Genomic DNA, 7,401 nt, shown 5'->3' with positions numbered 1-7,401 from the left:
GCAAATTCTGTACAATTTACTATCCCCAGGTGGCGGGGCGATTGCAAAAGAATAAAACCCTCCAGCTGTGTACCAATTCGTCCAATGGCAACTTTATACAGAAACAGAAAAAAAAACATGAATAGCTTGTCATGTGCACTTTCGGGACCCCGCAGTCTCTTTTTCACGCTACTACGGCCACCATCAAGAAGACACTTCTACAGCCTGTCACGTTTTTTTCTCTCACAAAACTAGCCCTTTACTGAGTAGATAGGCTTTGTTTAAACAAAGCGCTATTAGTCGCATCCTGAAGTCAGCAAGACAATCAAAACTATGTCTTTGTTGCAGGCGCTGAGGCCGTCTATTGCAATTGTACCTTGCCCGGTACCATTAGTGTCACGTACGGCTTCGCAGATGGCAGGAAAACTGACATGGATCTTCATAATGTGGCGTTGGTGTGGCTGCCTTTTTGTCGCTAATTTTAACCCTCTTGAGCTCAGCAGATCTAGGGTGTCGTGGAAGTCTTTTTACACTTTATATTCGATGGCCTGTGCATTTACCCTATGCACATTTAGAATGTATCAGATCTTCACGGGTGTTCAGAACACAACTGAAGTGCAGGGTGCAATTTCTAGCTCCTTGTACACTTTTCTGAGATGTGTGATTGGTGCGGGAAGCGTTATTGTATTCTCCGTCATGTCACTCAAGTCAGCTACTGTCCTGGAGTTCTTTCGCAATTGCAGGTTCTTCGACAAATCAGTGGTCGTGCCCCACACCTATCGCTCAAAGAGGCTTTGCTCGTGGCCATGGTTCGCCCATGGGGGGCTTTTTGCTTTCATTTGGGTGTACACATTCCAACACTTCATTTTGTTACTTGTCACTCAAGCTAAGTACCTGGCAGGTTATGACATCTTGCGAATTCTGTACTTGATGGTAGCAAATGTTATCTATTTATTTTGTGACTATGGAAACGCAGCAACTATCCGATGCATAGGCGAAGTTTTGGTAGAATACGTGAGGATTCAAGCAGACGTCCTAAAGCGGAATCCGGCTTTAGAAATTACGCTCCGTGACATAGAGGAGATTGACAAAAAACTGAGCTCAATACAAGGCCTAAAAGAGCACATAAATGGTGCTCTGAGTCTTTGCATTGTCTTCTTCTGCTTGAAAGAATTTAGTGTGATCTCGATATCGGGTTACATGCTGTTTCGCCTTGGTTTTACACATGAAGCCAGCCCTGTCATTTTGGTGTACAGTCTGTACGTTGGATTCGGACTGATAAACATTGCTTTGGTAAGCAACGCTTTGGAAGAACAGGTGCGTATCCTTTACTTCCCAGGTACTTTCACTTTTAAGACCCAGCATTTCAGTATCTGGCGGTGTACCTATACGTTATTAGGCATTCTGGTGACATATAATGCCGCTGGAACCAAAGGTTCGCCAAAAAATTTTGTTAGAGCGCGTTGCGAATATAGGTGTCATAGGGAATACAGATATTTTTCATGCCCACGAAGAACAGACGCTTCCATGGTTTGGTATTATTTAATTGCAAAAGTTAGGCCACACTGAGTTACAAGTTTTTGCATCTGGTTATAAATATTCTGTAAAATGTTTTATTTTTGCAATACTTTTCTTCCAAAACCGCAACCGACTTTCGTATGTCTTCTAAATTGATTGCAGCGTTTTTTTGTTCGATGCATTAGACTGAGTATCACTCAACTTCTCCCCGCTCTTATTAGACCCATTGTTCTTGATAAACATGGTTTCCGTTCATAATAAGCTAAAGGTCTGCGCTAAATGTGAGCATGTGCTTCCCGGTAACTTTTGCATTTGAAATCTGTTGTGCGTAACTGCGGCGATCAGGGGTTAAATGTAGCAAGAATGTTTCTACCTCTATTAGGGGGAGGAAACTTTCAATAATTAAGCCTTTTCCCATTTGGTGCTAACGGAAAATTTATAACGGCCACATGCAAAGCATAAAAATCATAAGAAACCTAATTTTGGAGTACTGACTGACAAATATCTCTGAATTTACACGCCACGAAATAGTTTCTGAGAGCAATTGTCAAATGACAAAAGAAATTAGAGCCCGACAGTGATGCTCGACTGTTCTTTTTCCAGACAGAAAATTGTAAAGTTTTATTGGCGGACATGGCCACAGGTGGAACATCAACAGCAATGATATCCAAGGTAAACAGAAAATACTCAATCGGAAAAGACTAGGGAGGTATTGCAGAAGAATTACGCCGAATGTGGCAAGATATATCGTTTTCTAGAAAATGTTGCGTACTTTACTAGCTCACGCCGATATTCTCAAAGTTTCGAATCAGGCACGAGCTGTCTACTGGACTATCAGTATATTACTGGTGGTGCCGTATCGTTTATTACGTTCTGGTGGGAGGTCCAAAAATCCCCCCCCCCCCCACGTGGACCGGATGTTTTTTAAGACATAAGCGTTTAGGCTCCCCCACCCCCGAAAAATATATCAGTATGAAAGGTCTTTTTTAATAACGTACATCAGGAACTCACTTATTAGTTTGATAGTTCGTTACGCTTCCATTTATATAGAGCGTAGTAACTGAAACGACCTTCACAACGCGAGCTCAGGCTTTATCGCTGTCGCAAAGAAAACTAACGATTTGCTCTACATTCAAGTCACGCCTTTTTTTTGCAGCTACGTTTTTTGCACAACAACGTAAATCCTCAGGACATGTGTCTCAACGGAGGAGGATTATTTGCCATTAATTTGAGGATTCTGCTTTATGTGAGTACCGCGTAAAATCTAGTCAAAAAGACTATTTTCCGTGAGTTTCGAATTTGCCACGAGATTTCTCAATTTAAATCTTGAATACGGTGAGCAGCTCAGTATGGTGGCCCTGTTCCTGCATAGGAATAATGTTACCGGGGTACTTCGGTTTGCTGATGTGTATAGAATGCGAAAGAATTGTGGAAACGCCAGTCGTGTATGTGGAAGTAAGCGTAGTGAAAGCAGGTGTCGTTCATACTGGCAAATCCCTCTCAGATAACATGTAAGTACAGTAGGCAGATACGGTGCATCAAAATGGGATTAGGTGAATTACTATAGACTTTATGAAGCTATAACCCACATTAGCCAATCCTCCTTGAGTTGTGGTGTGACCAGGCGGATGACAATTCAGCACTACGGAATCTTAACCAACGAAACTGTATTTAAGTGCCATTATCTAATCAGTAGCTGAAAAGCAAAATGAGGATAAGCCATAATGATTCCACATTCAAAGCACGTAAGCACACTGAAACGTGCCTCGAATCATGTGTTCACCATAGGAACGACGTATAGTAGCAGTTGAGCACTTGCTGGTCACTCTGCACTCTTTGGTTCGAGTAAGTTACCCAGGCGACTGGCCTAAATTGAAGGCGAGTGAAATTACGGCCTTTTAGCTTCTGACAATGCAGGATTTGTCGTTATTATACACACAACGCTTTGCGTAATAAATACAACATTAAGTGGAGATTGAAGCATAAATAAATGCAGAACATCAATAAATTTGAATAATACCCTTTCCACAGCACCAGCCAATGCCCACCTAGCCACACAACGTATTCTCTAGACCCATTCGGACCAGCTGTCTGGAGAAAGTAAAAAAAGCATGTTGATTGCCCCGCAAAAAGCGAAGGTTGTAGAAAAGAACCGAGACCCGAACCAGTGGACATCTGTTCACTCAATTGATAGGACAGTTCGCTCATAGCGGGGTCCAGTTTTCTGAAGATTGTACGAAAGAAAAAATAAACGAAGGACGTTAAGGACACGGAGTGGGCGCCTGTTAACTTTCTTCAAGTTCTTTGTTCAAACATTCTCACGCTTGAAAGACTTGATCATGGAGGGCCAACTAGCTTGTACTTAAACCTTGTTAAATACAGTACGGGTCACTTTGTTGTCACATGGGGGCGCACACTGAGGGGATACGCAATATACCCATATAATTTATGACATTACAAGTACTGCAGTCTGCTATCCTGAGAAAGTAAGAATAGCATTTAGTAAAAGCTACCGTCAAGACATCGGCATCGCAGAAAGGTTCTTTAGAGTGAGGGGACTACGAGGAACTTGTCGCCGCAATGTGAGGGTCCAAAACATTTGTTGATAAGCTTACAGTGCGGGTAGCGTATTTCAGAGTACTGTTTCACTCCAAAATCTGTGCAGACAGTATGCGCCATCGGTTCTCGACATTGTGATGTAGTTGGGGCGGACAGCCTCACGATCAGATCAGCAATTTGGTCCACGCAGTTGCTTTCGGCCCTGCCACAGTGGCCCGAAAATCACTGAAAGACAATATCGGGGCATAGGCAGAAGCGCAACGATAAATCTGTGTGTTTTACGCAAAAAAAGTTTTGATAAGTGCTCGGAACTACAGAAAGGCATTGTAGTCGCTCAAAGTGCGAGACCTGAGGTGTACAGGTGTGTTTATTAAAGGCAGTGAGTTCCACAAAGAGCAACGAGCTTGGAAGCAGTTGATGTGATGCTCCGTGTTGAGAAGTGAACACGAACTTACCTTCCTGCGAGGCCCACAACAGCTAAGCAAGAGAATGTGAACGAAACATAGGTGTATACACACAGCCGATCACTGTCAGCAGCCTGTAGTAAACGTAAAGTAATTTTTTGAAGAACACCAAAGGATACGTCAGACGACATGTGCTCAGAAGAGCAACATAATTTCCGGTTGCAACAAGACCCAAAAAGTGCGGCACCCTGGTTTCAGGCATTAAATATGAGAAAAAATCGTACGCTGTTGACAGTAGGCATTATCGTGGAGGTGCATGCGGCATCTACAAAGTCAGATGCGTAAGATAATTGAAGGAAAGCGAATAATGATGTTGCATGTGCGCTCGAAGTGTTGACAGTCGCGTGGGCTGAAACAGAATGGTCAGCAAACAGAACAACAGTGGCCTTATTGGAAGTACCTCGCATTATTGCAAGAAAAATTACAAGGCTTTGGGGGCCACGGCATTAGGTTAACGTTAAATTTGCTTTGCGAGAAGTCGACTGCAAGGGTACATTAACCGGTGGCAACCATTAAACAATTCGATATTGAAAGAAAGCGAATAATGATGTTGGATGAGCTCTCGAAGTGTTGACGGTTCCGTGGGCTCAAACATAATTGTCAGCAAACAGAGCAACAGTGGCCTTATTGGAAGTACCTCGTAATATTGCAAGAAAAATACCAAGGCCTTGGGGGTCAAGGGATTAGGTCAACGTTAAATTTGCTTAACGAGAAGTCGACTGCATGGGTACATTACCCGTGGCAACCATTAAACAATGCTTGATTTTACGTAAGCATGAATGCTCACAATGCCCTCAAATGTTTCCACCGAGAAGGTTGAAGTGATGTAAACATACAGGGAGATTTCTCTTTAGCAGTTTTATGCACACGCTTGAATAAGCCATGGTTGGTGATTACATTCAAAATTCGGTACACTGTTACGTACAAAATTGAGTAGTCATAAAGGGAAGAGTGTACCACATATCAGCCGGTGTTTCCCGAGTGTTTTAGAGGATTTTGTATTCGCGCAAGACTGACAGAGGCTGTTTCATTTTCCAGGTGGCAGAGGCAACCATCACCTACGGCCTCATCTTGATACAGACCGGGGATTCCTTACTGCCCGCCATGTCCCAAAATGATTCGCTTTCGGTGCTTGGCGACGTACTTGCTACAAGGAAGCAATAAATCCTCAAGCAATAATACAGCATAAATTACTGCATTGATGTCCTGTTCTTCACACTAAAAGATTTAAAGCGCAACGTCTAGGCACCCACTAATTTAGTTGAGGGGCGTTAGAGACCCCATTACCGTAACACAGCAAAGAAGCGGAAGCGGCGACCAGGGGAAAGAACAGCGGAAGCATCACAAATAATACGGAGGAGTGGCACACTATCGCGAGCTCATATAGAACAGGCTGCTGTGGAAACCGATCATTAAGAATACTTCTCATTGCCTATACAGGGTCGTTTGACAGAAAACAGACTCTTGGGAAAGGTCTCAAAAAAGGATTCAACAAGGTTATCCCCCTGCCCCGCACCACGGCTACTCCCTACACTCGTTGCTTTGCTTTCGCGTTCTGCCATTTTTTTCGGCCATGTCACCAAGTTTTGTACGCTCTTTTTGTGTCGATTGAGCCAACCAGCTGCACTTTTCAATCGTGATAAAAAAATCATTTACTGATGACAAAAGCAAGTCACATTAGGCACGAGCTACATTTATTACGACGTCAGGGGTTGCAGGCAGTAACTTGCTTTTGACACGTGTCGCTATCGCAGCCATCTCATTACGACATCACGTCGGTCTTATGACAACTGGTGACACACCGCTTTTTCTGAAAAATAGGACGGGAACCTTACGGTCTTATCACTAAGCGATGAGGTGATAACGTAAATCACGTGCGGGCACAATAAACGTATGCATGTGCTTACCCTTTTGCCGTGTGCAGAGGCTACGGGTGTTCTTGGCAGGTGACGGGCTGAAGAAATGTTGACGATTATGCATACGATGATAACGGTTGATAATATTGTTACGGGCTCTTGCACCTTGGCTGACGAAAGGACTTCAATGAAGGAGTGAAGATTATCCAGGTGTTCAGTTATAACCAACCTCTTCTCCAGGGATACGCGCCACGGCAAATCTGGTATACAGCCTTGGAAAAAGGAGAAGACGACGCCGACAGCCTTGCGGAAGCGCGTGCTGTTCCTTGGACATTAGAGCTGCCTTAGCTACCTGCTTGTATTTGCCTGTTAATACATTTTATTACGAGCACTGCCTTCATTGCCACGGCACAATATTATTCTTTCCGTATTGTTATATTGGCAAACGCACTCCCAATTGGCGAAATACGAGTCGTCATGTCGCACCCGCCTAGCCTGCCAACAGGCTGCCTAGCTTCGTAACGGGCTATGCGACCGATCTGATATTCAATAGACCCGCCGCGGTGGTTCAGTGGCTAAGGCGTTGTGCTGCCATACCCAGCTTTCTTGCTCAAAATTCCGACCTCTAAGGAACCTAGCAAGACCACTTCAGCAAAGTGCTATTTCTCATAAAGGAAGAAGTCAAAGTGAAGACGAAAACACTAAAATAAGTTTCCAGGATTCTGAATATTTTTGGTTTAATTCGCAGTCAAATCTTACTCCACATGCATTTCTATTGGATAGTTTCCATGGCTCAGGAGCTTTCATTGACTGATTGTAGGGTTTAACGCGCCGACGCAACGCAGGCGATGAGGCGCGCCGTAGTGGAGGGCTCCGGATCAATTTTGACCACCTGGGTATCTTTAACGTGCGCCGAAATCTCGTACACACGGGCGTTTTTGCTTTTCGCCTCCATCAGAAAAGCGACCGCCGCGGCCAGGAACCGAACCCGCTACCTCATGCTCAGCAGCGCGACGCCTTAGCCA

The sequence above is a fragment of the Haemaphysalis longicornis genome, unplaced genomic scaffold (genome assembly GCF_048455015.1).
Source record: "Haemaphysalis longicornis isolate Haplotype H1 unplaced genomic scaffold, Haemaphysalis longicornis Haplotype H1 scaffold_6, whole genome shotgun sequence".
NCBI lineage: Eukaryota > Metazoa > Arthropoda > Arachnida > Ixodida > Ixodidae > Haemaphysalis > Haemaphysalis longicornis.
The sequence above is the reverse complement of the archived record's forward strand: the minus strand, read 5'-3'. Positions refer to the sequence as shown.